Source organism: Typopeltis vanoorti, chromosome 15 (assembly GCF_054136105.1).
Source record: "Typopeltis vanoorti isolate ZY-2024b chromosome 15, IOZ_Tvanoo_1.0, whole genome shotgun sequence".
NCBI classification, from domain to species: domain Eukaryota; kingdom Metazoa; phylum Arthropoda; class Arachnida; order Uropygi; family Thelyphonidae; genus Typopeltis; species Typopeltis vanoorti.
In genome coordinates, this window is record NC_143563.1 from 4,608,194 (window position 1) to 4,626,920 (window position 18,727).

The following is an 18,727-nucleotide window of genomic DNA, read 5'->3' on the forward strand; positions in this document are numbered from 1 at the left end:
ATATAAAATGAAAATCATCACAGATAAGACTAAAATCATTGTTATAGGCAAAATCCCTATCAATACAGAGCATATAGACATCAGCGGGGAACAAATAAAATAAGTGAAAAGCTTTAATATTTAGGAAGCCTAATAACAGAAGATAGCAGAACAAGAGAAGACATAAGATCAAGAATAAACAACGCAAAAAGGCCCAATTCTCTAAGATGAAATGCATTTTAACAGGAAACCTCAACCTACAATTGAAAAAAAAATTAGTAAAGACACTGATATGGAGCATTGCACTGTATGGATGTGAAACCTGGATTCTAGGCAGAGAAGATGTAAGAAGATTGGAGGCTTTTGAAATGTGGTGCTGGCGTCGCATGAACAAAATAAAATGGACAGAAAAAAAATCAAACCAACAAGTCCTGAGAGAGATAAACAAAACAAGAACTTTAATAAAATCGATCAAAATTAGAAGGGATACGTGGTTTGGACATATACTTCGACATGATGGACTTGTGAAAAGAATAACTGAAGGCAAAATAGAGGGGGAAAGAAGAAGAGGCAGACCAAGGAAAAGCTTTCTTGGTCTGCCTCTTAACCTACTGGTAATTCCTTCTTCTTAACTCCTGGTAACTCCTCAAACCCGTGCTGTCTTTGACCAAGTCAAAGACACACGGGTTTGAGAAGTTAGTTACCAGGAGGTTAAGAAGAAAGCCAATGACATGGCGGAATGGAGAAAATTGCTGCTGAGCTACCAGTCCCAAGACTGATGATGATGATTCATATAATTGATACACAATCAAAACAAGATATCGTATAAATAAAAATTTGACTGGTGATTTAGAACAATTCAGATTCTACCCAAGAATCTAAGAATAGTCCGTCAGGGTCGTAAAATATGGACTGTTCCAAGTAATGCTGTTTTTTGTAGGTCATATGGGGTCACTTCATTGACTTTTAATTGCTCTAAATAGTTGGACAGCTTCTTTGAAGTTGCACCAAGTGCACCAATAACTATTGGGATGACTTTGGTGTGTTTAAGCCACAGTCGGCCAACTTCGATTGCCAGATCTCCATATTTCGTAATTTTTCCAGTTTTTTGTTGTTAATGTTGTTATCACTGGGTGCTGCGATATCGATGATCCAAACCTGTCAGGTCTATTGTGTTCCAAATGACGATCAGTTTGTATTCTAAAGTCCCAGAGAATTTTTGCTGTTTCGTTTTCCAGTACTGTCTCTATTTTATGCTGCCACCAGTTATCAGAAGTGCAGGAAAGGCATATTGTTTGCATACATGCCAATGAACTATTTTGGCTTCATCATGGCAGTATTTATAGTCAGTTTGAGCTATTTTGCTGCAGGCACTGATTAGATGTTCTACAGTCTCATCTTTCTGATCGCATAATCTGCATTTGCTGTTATTATTGATGTTGAAAATTTTTGCTTTGATTGCATTAGTTTGTAATGCATGTTCTCGAGCTGCTGGAATAAATCCTTCTGTTTCGTTTTTAATGTATCCGTGTTGAAGCCATTCCCATGTCTTGTTCACCTCAATTTTGTCCTCAGAATCTCGAAGAAATTGGCCATGCAAGCGTTTATTTTTCCAGCGCACATATCAGATATTTTGTTGTTCCTTTTTATAATCGGATGTTTCCTGTTGCTTTTAGAAGGCCCTCTTGTGTAATTGCTTGAAGTATTGGCTCAGAGCTATCGTTGATGTAATTTCTTAAAACAATTTCTTCTTCTTCCACAGCCTGTCTTACTTGCAGCAGACCCCTCCACCTATTCTCCTCGGTAGGTACAAACGGTCAACATCACTTCGTGGATGTAATGCATGATGCATAGTCATTAGTTTTCTAGTTTTGCGGACTAGTTTGTCTAGGTCTTCTTTTTTCCATTTTATTATGCCAGCTGTGTGTCGGATAACTGGTATAGCCCAAGAATTCATTGCTCTAATTGTGTTTAATCCATTTAGTTTTGTTTTCATAATATTTCTAACTCTTTTAATGTATTCTGATGCTGCCTGTTGTTTAACATCGAATGGAGAATATCATTGGCTTCTACTATTCCTAGATATTTATAGTGTTTGTCAGCTGAAATTGCCTTTATATATTTCTCTTGATCAAAATTAAAATCGCTAGTGTCATTAATTTTTCCTCGTTTAATAGATAAAATTGCGCATTTATCTAAACCAAATTCCATTTTGATGTCCAGACTGAAAATACGAACTGTGTTCAATAAAGAATCTATTTGCTGTGCCGATTTTCCATGTAGCTTCAAGTCATCCATATATAACAGATGGGAAATTTTAATATTACATTTAGGAATTTCATATCCAAGTTTTGTTTTCTTCAGAATCATAGACAAAGGTATCAAAGAAATGTTGAAGAATAATGGTGACAAGGAATCACCTTGGAAAATTCCACGTTTAATGCTGATATATCCAAATCCTTCATTATTCACTATTAAAGTTGTTTACCATGATTTCATAGCAGCAGCCAGAAACGAACATATGTTTTTGCTAATTCCAAATATTTTTAATGATTTTAGGATCCAGGTGGGAGGGAATCGAATGCTTTCTTGTAATCTATCCATGCCATGTTTAAATTAGTTTTTCTTCTTTTTGAGTTTCTGAGAATCATTTTATTAATAAGGATCTGGTCTTGTGTTCCTCTAGATTTTTGAAAATTGCCTTTTTGTTCAATCGGATAAATCTGATTATCAGATAAGTAGTGGTATATGGAATTTGCTATGATTGCAGTGAACTGCTTAAGCATAGTTGGTAGGCATGTTATTGGATGATAGTTACTTGGGTCTGCATCCTTATCCTTATCTTTAGTGAAGAGAAAAGTGCGCCCAGATATCATCCAGTCTTCCACTGAGCCTGACTGCAACAAATAATTAAATTGTTCTGCCATTCGATCATGTAGACTGGTTAGATGTTTTAACCAAAATCCATGTAATTCGTGTTTGCCAGGTGCACTCCAGTTTTTTTAATTTTCTAGCTTGAGCACTGACCATTTCTTTAGTGATAATAACATTTTGCATTTGTTTTTTGTTTCATTTCTGATTCTCTTTCTTTAATCCATGAGGCATCTTTATTGTGTTCAATAGGATTATCCCAGATTGATTTCCACAATTTGAGTGTTTCTTCTTTTCCGGGTGAATGATGGTTTGCATTTGTATTTCTCTGGAGAGACTGAAAGAACTGACGTTGGTTCTGTCGAAATTGCATATTTTGTACATATTGGTTTATTCTTGCTTCATATATTTTAATTTTCTGTGAAATCGCTGTAATTCTTTGTTTTAGCTCTTCGGTAACTTCAGCAATTATTTTGTTCGCAAATTACATGTGTTAATCAGTTTGTTTTTCGTGTTATTATTTTTCAGCCGTCCTTTAAAACTCTTTAATTTGCTTAGATCAGCTCGAATCCTGTTAACCTTTCGTTCTAGCCGGATTTTCCATGATGCAGATTGTTTCATCCTCGGCTTTTGCTCTTTCGGTTTGCAACCAAGGTTCACTGAAATGATATAGGCTGTGCTGTATAGGAACTGATTTGTTTCCTTTATACTGTTGGTTGTGACGGTTTCAATTACAGTATTTGCATCTAAGAGGAGCTGTTTTAGCTTAAATTGTTGTAAAGCTTTTAATGGTGGTAGGCTTGTACGGTCGTTTATGGAGTTCATGTGTTCCAATATCCCTGACTTCATTTTACACTGCCCTTCTGTCAAAACATTCTGAGGTATGTCTTCAGCTTGGTGTTTACTGAGTTGAATTCCAAAGTTTGATGTAGCTACCTCCTGATGATTTTCTGTTACTGGAGTTGTTGGTTTATTACGTAACTCTCGCAGCTCAAGTTCAGTAAATATTTTGTTACGGAAAATGAAATTCTTTTAGTCCATAAGTCTTTGTCCTGTTGTTGCAGATCGTGGGAATTTTTGTCTCCAAATTCAATGCATACACTTTCTGAAACCGCGTTTTTCTGGTGTTGATTTTTAAAAACATTTCATAATTTTTCTGTTTTCTTCTACAGTCCAATTTTTACGTTTGGTTTCTTCCAGTGTCGCTTTTCAGCTTCCTGCCCTGATTTCCCAAGGAGAAGTGGGTCCTGTAGCTCACTTGTCGCCTGATGCCTAGGATCCCCAACATCTGACGCAGTCCTTGATGACCCGGGCGTCGAATGATCCGGTATGGATCTTTTCTTCCTTTTCACCATTAAGATGGGGGACGAAACACTGTTAGTCTGGCTCCTCAGTTGAGACCTGTCTGACAAGGGTGCCCCTGTTGGCAGCTATGCAACCGCCAGAATAGCTCTCAACATCACTGAAGCACGCAAGCCCCACCGCCACGACAAGGCCGTGTTCCTTCGGGGATTATTATTATTATTATTATTATTATTATTATTATTATTATTATTATTATTATTATTATTATTAAAAATCGAACTCTGGAAGATATACCAACAAAGTTAAGATACCATTAACACTAATATACGCATCACAAATCACCAGCATCCAATGCCTACATCCCATACATAAACAGTAGCAACAACATAAATAGTGAAGGCTAAATCCCACTCTCTTCATAAAAGCTAATCCAAGCTTCGAAGTAGGTGGGACCAACTTGCCTCACTCATCTACAAGTAATCCTTATAAACAAATGCAGAAATCTGTTTGTATAATCACTCTTTCTCAAACTTTGAAAAAAAATTATACAAAAATTCTGTATAATCTTCATTGTTAATACTGGAAGAACATGTGTTGTCAATACATAATATAAAGACAAAAAAGGATTATTAAAAATTTTAATTGAAATCCAATGTAGAAATTGCAGCACTTAGTGCTGACCTCTGTAAAATTATAAGGTGCAATGTCACTCAAGATGTTTATTGTATGTATAAATATTTTAGCAATCAATAAATTATCATTAAAAATTATTATTATTATTATTATTATTATTATTACGGGTACTCCAAAGAGTCCTTAGACTCATCGAGGGAGGCCCTAAACATTATATCAAGAACAACTATTCAACATCTACACAGTATCTATCATACTTTGCTTTGAACTCATTAACAATCATGGCACCGACAACAGACTCTGGCAACTTATTCCACTCATTCACCACTCTCCAAGTAAAAAACCTAGCTCTAACACCCTTGCTAACTACGCTCTTGCTCAGTTTCCATGGATGGCCCATAGTTTTCCCATCACTAGACCTGTTCTGAAAATTTTCCTCTTAATGAATCTTGTAAAAACCCTTCAGTAATTTGAATGTCTCAATCATATCACCCCTTTTCCGCCTATCCAATTTCTATAACCCACAGATCTTCAACCTGTTCTCGTAAGGTTCATTCTATAGACCAGCGATCATCTTGGTCACTCGCCTCTTGATCCTCTCTACCTCCTTCCCCATCAAGAAGAAACCCAGGAGCCCAGATCTGGGCACAGTAGTCAAGATGGGTCTTATCAAGGCTCGATAAAGAGGAACAATAACTTGCTTGTCTCTGCTCGTCAAAGTATTCTTCAGTAACCAAGTGATCTGATGATCCGATTTAGCCACTTTTGCTATGTGCCCCCTAGACTTCGACTCCCTATCCACCAACAATCCCAAATCTCTGGCTTCGTCAACCTCCTGGAGTACAGCTCCATCCATGTAATATACTGCTGCTAATTTTTTCACCCTAAAATGCATAACCTTACACTTTGCTACATTAAACTGACATCCATTCTCATTAGCCCAGATTGCCAATCTATCCAAATCATCTTGCAAAATTTTGACATCCTGTGCACTCGCTACCCAACTTTGCATCATCGGCAAATAAATGAACAGTTCCTCTCAGATCATTTCCTATATCGTTAATGAACAAATTGAATAGCAGTCCATGAACAGAACCCTGCGGCACATCACTAGTAACAGGCCTTCTTTTGGACTCCACTCCAGAATAAACTACTCTCTGATATCTCTCCATCCACCACCCTCCTATTCATCTCACCAACCCTATATCCATCCCCATCTGCAGCAGTTTACTGATTAGAATTCCATGTGATATCCTGTCAAAGGAGTTAGAAAAGTCTAGCAGTATCACTGCAAATCCATTACCCTTGTCCAGTTCAGCCGTCACTGTGTTATAGAACGTGAGCAAGTTACTGAGGCATGATCTACCCTCCACAAAACCATGTTGTCCCCCATACAGTATCCCATTTTCATCTATCCATTCCTGTATTTTGCTCTTGATTAATATCTCCAAAACCTTCACAATGATTCCTGATATGCTGATCGGCTGGTAATTTGCAACAGCAGTCTTGGAACCTCCTTTATGCAATGGAATTATTTCCCCCTCTTTCGACCCCCTCGGGACTAACCTAGAGCTGAGACTTAAATTAAACAATATGGTCAAGGGAACTCACAGTTCCTTTGCCGCTTCACGTATACCATCCAATCTCACATATGTATTTACATTAAGGAATGTAAATACATATGTGATATGTATTTAGTATATTACATTCTGTAATATACTATTCACCTCCATTTCATTCACTTCAATTCCTGTATCAGCCATTCGTTCTCTCATTCCTGCAATATCACAGCCTGGATGTACACTTTTGCAAACTGTTCGCTTAGTGATTCTACTATTTCATCTGATTCAGTTACCTCCCTGCCATCGGCATTCCTTAGAATCATTTTGCCGTGTATGTTTTTTCTTTTACTTGCAGCATATCGAAAGAACGGTTTGGGATTCTCTTTAGCTTGCATTGCTAATTTACTTTCATAATCTGCTTTTTCTTTTCTTACCACACTAGTTACCCATCTGGCCTGTTCTTTGTACTGTTCGTGTGCCTGCAGGTCACCTTTCCCCTTAAATTTCATCCACAATTGTTTCTGTTTTTTGCAGCTCAAGCTTAATGGTGTTACTCATCCATTTTATTCCCACTTGATTTACTCTCCGGACTCTAGGTATGTAGTCAGCCATTGCCTCCCTCAAACACCTTAACCACTTCCCATGCACTATCAACATCCAACCCTTGCAGTTTAACGTGCCATAGCACTGATCCAAGCAATCTGCAAAGCTCCTCATACTTACCATCCCGGTAATTCCACATGATGTACCCTGTCTTAATTGAAAATTCCACACATTTGGCCACTTCCCAGGCCAAGACCTTATGATCACTCTCACCAATTGGTGGCATCGTGGTCATATTCATAATAGTCAATTTCTCAGATGCAATTACAAGGTCAAGCACTCTCGATCCCTAGTATATTCCATTACATGCTGTTTCAGTTAGGTATCCCTTAGTAACTGCATAAAATTCATCTCCTTCTTCCCATTTGTCCTCTCCTCCCTCCAATCAATGTTACCATAGTTGAAATCAAAAATAAATAAATAAATAAATAAATAAATAAAATCAGCTAACGCCTTGAAATCCCCATAATAATTACCTGTCCCCACTCATTGAGCCTATTTTCGTATGCATACCGTCTCCATCATATATTCCATCTCCTGGTCTATAGCAGCACCCAACTGTAAATTTTGTTCTGCTGACCTCAATCTCACACCTGATAGCCTCAAATGTGCTATTTTCACTATCCCGAAGTTGAACTTCTATTCTCTTTGGGTGCTGTTCATCAGTTATCATCAATAACGCTCCTCCTCCCATTCTTTTCTCTCTGTCTTTCCTAAACATACTATACTCCTCACGTTCTATCCCACTAACTATATAATCTTCTGTTAGCCATGGCTCACTAATGCCAATAACCTGTGGCCAGGAAGAACTAACCAAGGCCAAACATTCCTGGCCTTTGTGTACATAAATTGCAGAAATTCCCTAGCCCTACCCCTATTTTGACGCCTTATACTGAGTATCCCATTTTGCTTTCTTATTCTTTGTCCTAACTCAGGCATATTATACACATTCTTACACTCAACTGCCTCACTGATGTCTGCATGTCCACTTAACAGCATCCACACCCCCTCCCTAAAAGCTCTAGTTTTTATGCATCAAGTTTACCGCGCAATCGCGCTATTTCCCTCATTGCAGCTAATTCTTCATTTTTTTTTATCAGTCAAACCATTCTCTTGTACTTTTACTTTCATTATCAACTGTATCACTTTTAAACTCACTCTCGATGCTATGTTTTGAAATATTTAATGTTTGGTCTCCCAAGCAGAGTTTCGGTTCTTTATTATTCATCCATCACCCCACTCAAGATTGGTTAACAGCCTTCTTATTCCGAATACTCCTGGCCTTTGTGTACATGAAGTGCAGAAATCCCCTAGCCCCCCCACCTCTATTTTGACGTCTTATACTAAGTAACCCATTTTGCTTTGTTATCCTTCGTCCTAACTCAGGCATATTATACACATTCTTACACTTAACTGCCTCACTTAATAATTTTCTCAAGATCAATGTGTGGATGAGAGCTAACAGTCGGATACTGATGTAGATAGCAATGATTACTTCATCAGTGGTATATTATTCTTGTAAAAAGCAAGTTGTATTCCTAAAGGGATAAGAAGTGAGTGATGTGCAAAGAATACTGAGCACTCTGGACGTCAACATGGCAGTGGAACTGGTTGATATTTTCCCATTTGTTTTAAGAGAATATGCAAAGGAACTGGCAATACCATTACATAAGGGTGTAGTGGGTAATGGATTAGGATTCATGAAAAAAAAAAGAGGAAACTTTTTGTTCCCTTGTTGCAAATACAACAAATCTGAAACAACCTCGAAACGCGTGCACCCCTTTTTTCTTGCGCTTCTTTTTAGACAGAAAGAGAGATCAATGTGTGGATGAGGTAATAGTGATGGTTGGTTGGAATGATTTAAGAACTGTAACTTGAAAAGCAAAGTTTGGGAGTAATGCTAGAGATTGCGATGTAGAAAAGTGTGAAGGGAAAAAGAAGAGTAAGTGTACTGCCTTAAGATGACACTGTAGGGTTGTGAAACTCTAAGAATAAGAGGGATGATTTTGTGAACTTGGTAGAGAGTCTGTCCGAAGTATCTCGGTACCAGTGACAGACGTTTCACGAATGATAACATGACACAAATAGAAGTTGAAGGGCAACATATTTCAGATGGATATGAAGAGGAAAGGCAGTAGAGGAGGGCTACTTATGATGGGATAGGTTCAACTTAAGATATAGAACCAGGAGAGAAATGTAACCTATGCCTTTGAGGGAATATGTGAATCTCCATCTCTTCTGTTCAGAACAGAATACTCTAACATACTACTGATCAATGAATAGAAGAGATGGAGATTTGAGAGCATTTCCCATTCTTTATTCTTATTCAAAATGCATGATCGTTATGGGGGTCTTTCAACCATGGTAATATTGATTGGAGGGAGGAAACTACATATAAAAGAATTCAATTTCTGCAATGTTCAGTGACAAATGATAGAAGTGATGAGAGGCTGAAACTTCGGATATGGTTGTAGTTAGATGGTATTAATGTGACCGATATGTTTTCAATAGGCTTAGTGAGCATTATCCTGTGGGCTCCACTTGCACAACCGCAAGGTAAGTAATTATGGTACACTTAGAAGCCATTGTAGAACAATACGGCAAATAGAAGAACTTAAGGGCTGTCAGTAGTGCATGGGATATATTTAGGGGCTCGTTAAGCAACGTTTGTTAGCAGCAGTGGAAAATTGTAAAATGAGGAGGATAAATAGATTTGGGATGGAATGAAATGAACGAAATCAACGGGGGGGGGGTGGAGATGGGAAAATACGTGAAAAAAGAGGTGAAAGCGGTTGTGTGGAATATAAAGCTCGAGTTAAGAAAGTGATAAGCAGAATCAGGAAAGATAAGATCAGAGGTAAAAGAAGATCTCCTTTCTTAGTCAGAAGAAGAAGAAATGATTGATAAATATCCTTGAGAGGTGGAGCGAACAGTCGGGTACTGATGTAGATGACAATGATTACTTCATCAGTGGTATTCCTAAAGGGATAAGAAGTGAGTGATGTGCAAAGAATACTGAGCACTCTGGACGTCAACATGGCAGTGGAACTGGTTGATATTTTGCCATGCGTTTTAAGGGAATATGCAAAGGAACTGGCAATACTATTTGCATGAGGCTGTAGTGGGTTAAATGAATGAATCAAATTATAGAGAATGTGTATTTCTTCTGTAATTGGTAAGATTTCAGAAAAATTAATAAGGAATTTTAAAATGGGGGGTGTGTAATGTAAGGCAGTGGTTCCCAAACTTTCAGTACCTACGAACTCCTTTAAAAAAATTTAATAACACCGACGTATCCCTCTTAGGCAGTCAATTTGGGAGAAATTATATTTACTAACGACAAATGCACTCGCTCGTGGCTGCAGGTTGCAAAATAGAATAAATTTTTATTTAATAAAAATGCTCTAAATAATTTTTTAATTATAAGAAAATACAGAAGAATATGCATAATATTAAAGGCTTTTCTGGTAATAAAATTTAATGTAACAGATTATATATTTCCAAAATTTCAATATTTTGTTTTTTCTTTTCCCCTTCTTACAATGGCTCACGTGCAAATGAAAGGTTTTCCAAGCAACGATGGAGCACCACTGATCACTTTGTGGATCTCATATTTATTTATTGGACATATGATAAAAAAATGGGGAGGGAGAGTTCCTAGGAGTACATTTTTTCCCTGGCGAGTGGGATTTTGCATAATTTGTCGAGTTCTGATTGCAAAAGTATTTATTGTAGAAAGTTTTTTACCTTGGATATATACTATGTTAAAGATACCAAGCAATTTTATAAGCTAGGTTTTAATCCTTTTTCCCAAGTAAGCAAACAGACAAGTAAGTCAAGTTTGCGCCTGCACGTAGTGCAAGTCTGAGGCAACTCGTGGTAAAGGTGGAGTAAGATCTGATCACTTTCCCTTGGTATTGCCCCTAATGCAAAGCACATCGCCTTGCGGAGATGTATGATGCCATGCATTGAAGGCAAGGGCCACTACCCAGATCGGTTTCGACCTTTATTGAGGTCTCATCAGTTGGAGCCAGACCATAAAAATGCCAAGGGTGAAGTAATGCAGAGCTTATAATTTTACCTAAACAAGGTGTTTTGACCTTATTAAATAAAAATCACCGGATGAGAGTAAGATGTAAAATTCTTTTTACCTTGGGTTTGGGTAGTAGCCCTTGCCTTTAATGCATAGCATCATACATCTCCGCAAGGGGATGTGCTTTGCATTAGGGGAAAATACTAAGGAAAGCGAGCGAAGCTTACTCCACCTTTACCACAAGTTGCCTCAGACTTGAATATGTGCAGGCGCAAACTTGACTTACTTGTCTGTTTGCTTACTTGGGAAAAGGGATTAAAACCTAGCTTATAAAATTGCTTGGTATCTTTAACAAAAAAAAAGGCATTTATTTTTTAACATTTGCGTTATAATAAATTACAAACAAGAGAAGCATTTTTTTTCCAATTAAATACATTTTCAGTTATACGAATCCAGTATACATATAGTAGAGACAAAAATTATGAACTGGCTACAAATAGCCTGTTTTTAGCCAGATTAAAAGTTTTAAGATATACAAAAAAATATGTCAATTAAATATTTTAATTATTATTAGACAGCATTTCACTATTTCTCAGTAATCAACTTCACAACTGATAAAAAAGTATTATCCACATCCGCGACACAATCGCGATTAAACATGCATAGATGCACGCATGGATTGTGAAACTACAATTTTAAGATACGAATGATTTCGAAATTTGGCAAAAAGTTCCGAACGCATGGTTCTAACGATTTGAATTGAAACTTTTAATGCAAATACACATAACATCCGCTGAATTGGAAAACTGTATGTAGATTTAGGTAAACATCACTTACGCAACATCTGTACAAAATACTTCATCACGTGTTCTAGACAACTGTTTAAGAATGCTGCTCGACAGCAATCAACAGCAATGATCACAGTGGAAAAAACGAAGGATCTTTCTGAGTTTGATAAAGGGCTTATTGTAGGTGCCCGTCTAGATGGAGCCACGATTTTGAAAACAGCAGAGCTGACTGGCTTCTCAAAAGAAGCGGTATCCCACGTGTTTAATCAGTGGAAAAATAACTTACTTGTATAAAAGTGGAACTGTGGTCCTAAGACAGTCTGTCAGGAACGAGATCGGCGTCGTCTGAGAGGGCATCTACAGACAAAAAGAACTTCTTGTGTGCAGCAACTGGCCGAAGCATTTAATGAACGTTGTTCCCAACCCATAGTTCACCGAACTATGCGCATGGAATTGAAGAGAATCTATACTGACCTATACGGAAACCACTAATTTCTGCAAAGACCCGGAAAGTTCATCTACAGTGGTGTCAGGAACATCGTGACTGAACACTGGAAAAAGAAAAGTCGTGATGTCTAACGAGTCACAGTATACCTTATCCTGTACTGACGTACAGGATAAGGTATACTTTTTTTTTGTTAAAGATACCAGTTCGGCAGGAGATCCATGAAACAATGAACTCAGCTTATCTTCTAAACCCAATTAAAAGTTCTACACCGTGGTGTCATGGTGTGAGGCATGTTCTGTTGGCATGGAATGGTTTTTCTGATATTGCTGGAAGGTCAGGTGTCCTTCAAGGAATATCTGAACATTTTTGCCAATCAAGTCCTTCCTGCAGTGTTGACATTTTATTCAGCAGGTGAGGGCTGTTTCATGAACGTGTGAACTGGACAATTCGCCACTGGAAAATGGTACTCTGGAGCAAGAATCAAGGTTAACTTGTTTCCTGTCTGATGGCAGGGTATGGAGGAAAACTGGTGAACACTCGTTTTCAGAGTGTGTTCTACACACATGGTAACAACTGTGTACAATTCAGTGTGGGGTACTGAATGCACTCAGCTGGTTTGGAGTGGGACCACTGGTCGTTGTCCATGGTTCCATGAAGGCAGTTCAGTACCTTGATATTCTGGCTAATCAGATGCTGCCTACACTGTGGAGTTTTTATGGAACGGAACTGTGTTACTATGAAGACGACAATGCCGTCTGTCACAAAGCTACAGCTGTTTTGGAAGATATGAAGAGATGGGTATTAAACGACTGCCCTGCTCTGTGCAGAGTTCTGACTTCTACTCCACCAAACACCTGTGGAACGAATCGAAGAGGCGATTGTGGTCCAGAGCAGCACGTCCTCGATCTGTTACTAAATTAAGAACTGCTTTGAAGGAACGGAGACAAATTCCACCTGATGTTTACCACACATGGGTAGAAAGAATCCCTCAATGGGTGTAGGAGGTGATTAAAGCCAAAGGTGGACATACCAGATATTAGGGTTTGCCTGCTGGTATCAATTGTAAATTGCTCGGACAGTTATTGGTATAGTGTATATTCTCAGCCAACCAGACAGGCAATTTTACTTAGTGCAGGCCAGGTTGGTCGAATGCTTATCGTATCCGCTCTCCAGGATACGTGTTCGAATTCTGCCTAGAGCATGGATGTTTGTGATTTTTTTTTTCTTCATGCAAACATATACACACTCTCCCACTATAGAGTTACTCACCAGGAGAGTAGACCCAAACTTCCCGCAATGGGAGAGGCCTTCAGTGGGGACGATACAGGCTGAATAATAACATTAGCAAAGGTAATCAAAATTTGAAGGGGAGGAGAATAACCCCTAAAACCCTTAGCATACCCCCAGGGATACACTCGCCATACTTTAGGAAACAGTAAAAGACTGTATAATGAATTGATCAAATGAATGAGGACATTTTTGGTTATCAGCATAAATTTGTAAAAGGACAATTTTTTTTTCATGTGTCCTATCCACGAAAAGCTTATTTGTAAACCTATAGTAGATAATAAATTACACGATAACCACGGTAATTCGCTTTAATGAAATGAAAGTACAGATATTTGACACTGTTTCCCTCTTTTCCAACATTCCATTATCTGACTGTTAATTTACCATATGATGATTATCCTCTTGATATTGTAAAGATTTTTGAATTGATTATACATTAAGGATGTTTCAGCTGGAAAAACAAGATCTATAAGTTGAAGGTACTGCCATGAATTAGCCCTCTGTCTCCACCTTTGGCAAACTAATTTTTGAACCATGTAGAAGATACCTTGTTCTCATCCATTTATCCCAACCCTCTTATTGGTTCTGTTATATTGATGATATCTTTGCTATTTGTCCTCATTCGGAAAATGAACTTACCACTTTCCTACAGCAGCCTTCACCCACACATTCAGTTCACCATGGAAAAAGAAAAGGCTGGTAGTCTACCATTCTTGGACATCCGTCTTACACACACAGCCTCCGGTGTTTATCGAAAACCTACCATTACTGGCAGATACATCCATCAAAAATCTGTTCATCACACCTCTCAAAAAAATTGGTGTTATCAAGTCCTTAATAGAGCACATAATATGTGCTCCTCTCCCTCAAGTTTACAAGAACTTCTGTCAAAAAGTTAATAGAATTTAATGGTTACAACTCCTATGTTACAACACCTCAGTAATCTTCAACAGACCGCAGGGTTCCAATCCCTTATACAGGGTGTCCGAAAATTCACGCAAGATTTAAATTTAGCGCCATTTGTGCGGTAAAGTGTTGCCAACGAGAAAAAAAAGACAGCGTGACAGCTGACAGTTCAGGGTTATTAAAAATGGAGCGCTACACGAAAGAAAAACGCTTGAATGGATTATGGAACTACAAGTGGATGCTTATTTTTCGAACAAAATCATCTTCAGCGATGAGGCTCATTTTCATCTTGATGGCTTCGTTAATCGACAAAATTGTCGCATTTGGGGTTCAGAAAATCCACGGGTGATTGTTGAGAAACAAATGCATCCACAACGTGTCACTGTTTGGTGCGGATTTTGGGCTGGAGGCAGCATCATCGGTCCATTCTTCTTCGAAAATGCGGCTTGTTAGGCAATAACAGTTAATGGTGCTAGCTATCGCGACATGATAATCCAGTTTTTTGTGCCTAAATTGCAAGATATGGATGTGGACGACATGTGGTTTCAACAAGACGGTGCGACATGCCATACAGCCCGAGAAACAATTCAATTACTGCATGAGTCATTTCCTGGTCGTGCAATTTCCCGTTTTGGTGATCAGAATTGGCCGCCCAGATCATGTGACTTGACGCTGTTGGACTTTTTTCTTTGGGTTTTTTTGAAGTCTAAGGTTTATGCCAACAAGCCAACGCCCACCAACGCCTTGAAGGAGGAAAGTGAGCGCTGTATCAATGAAATTCAGCCACATTTATGCAAAACGGTCATGGAAATTTTCGACAAAAGAGTGCGTATGTGCCAGCAAAGCCATGGAGACCATTTACCCGATATGCTGTTCCATGCATAACCCTATACTGTATACTTTATGAATCAATAAGAAATTACAATTTTTAATTAAAAACCTGTTTTCTATCAAAATTACTTCTTGCGTGAATTTTATTCCTGTATTTCTGGCATCTCGGAACCGATTGGTAGAATTTTGAAGTATCATCTCATTCCCACATTTTCCGATTAACAAATTTTCTCGTTTGTTACCATCTACAAAAGACAAACTGGCACCTCTGTCATTAGCTGGCATTTGCCAGATACCGTGTGAATGTAATCAAACATACTTTGGACAAACAGGCCGTTCTGTGGAAAAAAATAAGTAAGCAACATCAATATTATATCGATTGAATACATGAAAGCTCTAAAGTCTGGTTTGGCACAACATAGTATCGACACTAAACACAACATCCAGTGGGATAAAGCTCGTCTTCTCCATAGATGCAGGTTTAAATATGAACGCCTTTTTAAAGAAAGCTGTGAAGCCCTTTTACATCTGAAAAATCTGAATCAGAAATTCTCTCCCCCCACAAAAGTTTGGGAGATTCTTATCTTACGTAACTATCAAAAATAGTTTAACACGTTCATTGCCAATCACGCGATATCGCGCGATGCGAGTTCTCACCAAACAGCCGATCACGCGTTATCGCGTGGACGTCGCTAACTAAATGAAAAAAAAAATATAAAAAATTTGGCCACCATACGAAATTCCAATTTTCAGCTTGGCAATGAAAGTGTTAATATTTTTAATAATATTATTTATTAATACTAATTTCTAGCATGAGACAAGTTTTTAATTGGTAAACCACCAACTGTTGTATGTACTTTGTAATTCGGTTCCTTTGTTTGGATAAATTTAATATTTTGTACGCAAACACAGAAGTGGAGAAGGCATTTTCATCTGTGGCAGGCCGCTGAAGAGAGACCATTCTTAGTTTCATTATAGTAGGCAACTAGAGGAGCTTTTTTTTTTTTTTTTCAAACCTTTCTTCAACTGGTCCCCAAATTTATTTAATCTCTGATATGGACAATGTGTTTTCCTCCTAGAAATTCGATTTTTTAATCTGCATCTCGAAAGAAAATCGACCAAAGAACTCACGCTATTACGACCATGTAAGTGGTGGTATGCTTTAGGGAGGCAGTTTCCTGCAATACTCGCTCCAAGAAAGCTTTGATTTATTGATCATTCGGATTCGCTATCAGTAAATGCTTGAATTATGGAGACTAGCAGCAACTAGTCTTGAATTAGTAAGGAAGGTGCTCACACACTCTCCTTGAGGAATAAAATGCTTTTCTTTATTCATTTTGAGGAAATGAACCAATATACACACACACAAAGTGAATACACAGCAAAAATGTCCAGGCATCAATAGTCCATACAGCATTAGTGGTGGGCGAGTTAACGTGTTTACTTGCCAGTTTACTGACATGTAAATGGTGCAAAATACATGACTTATCAGAAACTGGTGGAAAGTTTAAAAAGGGATAAAGCAGCAATTCGTAATTTAGGTACTACTAAAATACTCTGGTGTCCATAAGCTAATGAACTGCATTTTCATCTGTATATGAAAAAATTTTCAACTACAGCCAAATTGGGACTTAATTTTATTGCCAGCATGCCACTAAATTATGGCAAGAGTTACAAATTTCCTAAGGATGTACTTAAGGAATTAATGTACAATGCTTACAAAAAAAAAATGTGGAGTGACATTTCATTATGGAATATGTCCACCCCGAACCAAGATGCAACTCTCACAACAGTATGCCTGACACAACACTGATTCAGTTCTTGAAGCTAACTGGCCAACTCCTCCTTCAGCGCAAGGAGGCCTTTTCTGGAGGGAAATTTTGAGGAGCAGTGCATTTACCTATTGAGTCCAAAAACATGTTCTATGGGATTGAGATCTGGAGAGCATGCTGGCCATGCAATTCAATTGATATTCATGGTCTCCAGAAGTATCTCCTGCTCATGCACAATGTGGTGTGGCATTGTTATCCATAAAAATGAATTCTTCACCTACAGCACCATGAAACAATCAACCCTGATGTTCAAGAACTTAGTTGCATTATCATTCATCACCAGTCATAATCCCTTTTTCCAGCACTTGTAGCTCTGTGAGTCTTAAGCATAATGCAACCTCACACCATGACCCCAGCACCACCATATATCTCCCTTGTGATGGTAAACAGTACTACTTCCACACTAGATCAAGTGTCATCCAGAATTAGAGGAAAGATTAAAACGAATGACCTGTAAAGAGCACATCAGCCTATTGGTGTCTTGTCCAATTTTTATTAGCTATGGATAAACGGGATATACTGTTAATCAGACACCTTTTATCAATAACACTAGTTCCCTATCCATTCCCGTTTATTACAGTTTGCATAGTAGAGTTCCATGTGGTATCCTGTCAAATGCCTTTGCAATTCAGCAGTATCATTGTGAAGCCATTCCCTTTAACTCAGTTGTTACTCTATTATAAACAGGTATCGTTTTATGTTATATAATGTTGCTCACTATGTTACTAATACGTGTTGTTTAGTTTATTTACAATGCAATTTAATAGCTTGCTAACATTAATACAGTTTGTTTTTAAGTCTCCAGGATATTTTTCTTGATAAGTAAAACACTAAAACAGATAGGCAAGGTAATTAAGAAAATAAAATTAGTTACTTATGTCTCTGAGAGCTCTTTTAAATAAAATATTTTAACTGATATGAAAATATAAAATCTTAAGCATAAAAGAATTTCCATAAACCAAATGTCAGCCAAACAAACTTTTATATATTTAGAATAGATGTTTGGATGTTTAAGATGAAAATTTGTTATCTTAAAGACATTCACAAGCATTCATGTCAGTTGGTTGGAGAGTGGATACACTATCCCCGTTAGCCAACCAAGTTGGTCATATTTATTTCCATACCTGTTTTTGAGAATAGATTCACTCAACTCATTTTTATTAAATGTTTTCTGAAAGAAATACTTTTAAAGTGAACATAAAATATAAAGAAATTTTGATCTTTTAAGTTGAGTGAATTTATTCTCAAAAACAGGTATGGACAACAATTAGTGAAGGTGCGGAGGCTTGAAAATGTGCCGTGTTTGGTCTCTAGAGAGAATTTCTAGAGGAGGACGTAACCTTAAGTCCACCTAAGGAACTGAATATATTTACCAATTTTCATGGGAGGAATTCAATTCAATTTCTTTATAATCTCTTTTCATCTCATTATATATCAAAAAACCTTTCACAAGATGCTGGCAAAGGATGTGCTCTATCAATATAAATGTAACTATCAAATTTGTACTACCAATTACATTTCTTGTAAATAGGGGGGGGGGGATACTTGAACAGAAAATTTTAAGCAATGACACAAGTTGGTGTCATTTATGAAAAGGCCTAACATGCTAGTATCAGTTATAGGAGTAATATTTTATTGTCCCACTT